General features: G+C 40.6%; 1 pseudogene; it reads left to right on the top strand.

The window, feature by feature from the left end:
• The first annotated feature begins 206 nt into the window (after nt 1–206).
• On the top strand, nt 207–1,316 carry LOC108532580 (olfactory receptor 13D1-like; annotated as a pseudogene).
• Nucleotides 1,317–2,307: the final 991 nt, after the last annotated feature.

The following is a 2,307-nucleotide window of genomic DNA, read 5'->3' as shown; positions in this document are numbered from 1 at the left end:
AAAAAAAAAAAAAAAAAAAAAAAGTATTGATCTCAGTGCCTTTTTTATCATTAGCAAAGTTAATAGTCCCGCTCTTGTTGATGCCAGGGCATGTTCTAAGAATAAAACAAAATGATGAATGTGAAAGTTATTTGATAACTCTACATCAAAAATTCAAATTTTCCTGACTCATGTTCTTTTGTAAAGTCTGTAGATGACATGAACACATGGAGACAAGAAATTACTCTGCGGTGACTGAATTCTTTCTGGTGGGGCTTTCCCAATATCCAGAGCTCCAGCTTTTTCTGTTCATGCTCTGCCTCATCATGTACGTGATACTCCTCCTGGGAAATAGCATCCTCATTATCAGGATCCTGGATTCTCGCCTCCATACCCCCATGTATTTCTTTCTTGGAAACCTCTCATTCTTGGACATCTGTTACACATCATCATCCATTCCTCCAATGCTTATTATATTTAATAAGCATTATTACCCACCACCAGTCCCTCTCCACACTACTCAGCTGATGCTTTCTGGAAGATGACACCTCCTGGCAGGAGGCCAACCAGCACAAAAATAGAGCATTAAACCACCAAAGCTAAGGACCCTCATTGAGTCCATTGCACCCTCTGCCCCATCACCAGAACAGGCACTGGTATCCACGGCTGACAGACCCATAGATTTCTGAGAGAAAATCCATCTCCTTCATTGACTGTGATCTGCAGATGGTTGTGTCCCTTGGCTTGGGCTCCACTGAGTGTGTCCTCCTGGCTTTAATGGCCTATGACTACTATGTGGCCATCTGCAACCCACTGACGTACTCCATCATCATGAAGAGAGTGCTGTATGTGCAAATGGCTGCATGGTCCTGGATCATAGGCTGTCTGAATTCCTTAGTGCAGTCCTGACAATGGTGTTGCCTTTCTGTGAGAATAACATAATCGATCATCTTAAAGTCATATGCTCAGATATCTCCATGAATGTGTGTATAATGACAGTGGCAAGTATTGTTTTATTGGTGATTCCTCTTCTGTTAATTTTTCTCCTATGTGTTTATTCTCTCTTCCATCTTGAGAATTAATTCTGCTGAAGGAAGAAAGAAAGACTTTTCTACCTGTTCAGTGCACTTGACTATGGTCATCTTATTCTATGGTTCAGCCCTTTTCATGTACATGAAGCCCAAATCAAAGTTCACAAAAGCATCTGATGAAATCATTGGATTGTCTTATGGAGTGATCACCCCAATGTTGAACCCCATCATCTACAGCCTGAGGAATAAGGAGGTAAAAGAAGCTGTGAAGAAAGTCCTCGGCACTTGCATCTGTGGAAAATATGAAAGGCCTTGAGGCACATGATGTTCTCAACAAGGGATCAGATCAGGTGTTTTGTATTCACAGATAAAGTCACAGAATCTGATATAAAGAGAGTGTGTATGTTTGTAAAGACAACTTTGGGATTTCCATTCCTTTCATCACAGAATGCTCAGGTACGCCTTCTGAATTAAGTGTTGTGTGCAGAGTTTCAAGCTGTAGGTGTCTATGCTCATTGATCCCATATAGGAATAAGGTTTTTCATCAAGATAAATCTCAGTTTACTCTTTATCTCTTTCTCTTTCTTATGCATTTTTATCTCCCTTTTCTCTATCTCCTCCTCTTTCTTGACCTTCCTCCTCTTCCCTTCTTCATCTACTTCCTTTCTCTTTCTTCCTTCTACCTTCTCAGTCTCCTTTATCTGTCATTTTGAATAGAACATCTATTGCTTTGTTGTACCGCATCCCCTCTTCTGGTAAAATAATATATCTTTTTTTTTTTTTTTTTTTTTTTTTTGATATATCAACAGTCCCTTCCTCTGAGTCCATGAGGTCTGCATGGGACTAACTCAACCTTCTGGATATAGTGGTAGATGCTGAACAAAAGCCTAACCAATAAAAAAGCAAATCCCTCTCGCTACAGTGACTCATTCAGGGTAGCAAGTGAGCCAAGTCAGGCTAATCAAACTCAACCCAAGAATGCTGTCCCACTAGGGAAAGAAAAAAAAAAAAAAGGCACTCTTTCCACTAGGGTTGCTTAACTGGAGAAATGTGAGCCTGGAGCCAATCTTTGGCCATATGAGGAGAGAGCCTAACTGAAATGCAAAGGGGAGTTCAGAAGGAGAGAGAGGGTGTCTGATGCTGTTAGCTCCTCGATTCAGCTGCGTCTAAAGTCATTTTCACATTCTTTTTAGTTCATGAGTCAATAAATTATCTTTATATGAAAAGCTAATTTTAACATGAGGGGGATCATGGCAGATGGGAGGCAAGACTAGATTGCAGCTCCAGACACAGCAGC

Source organism: Rhinopithecus bieti, unplaced genomic scaffold, assembly GCF_001698545.2.
Source record: "Rhinopithecus bieti isolate Rb0 unplaced genomic scaffold, ASM169854v2 scaffold_9663, whole genome shotgun sequence".
Taxonomy (NCBI): domain Eukaryota; kingdom Metazoa; phylum Chordata; class Mammalia; order Primates; family Cercopithecidae; genus Rhinopithecus; species Rhinopithecus bieti.
This window is presented reverse-complemented; position numbering and strand designations above follow the sequence as displayed.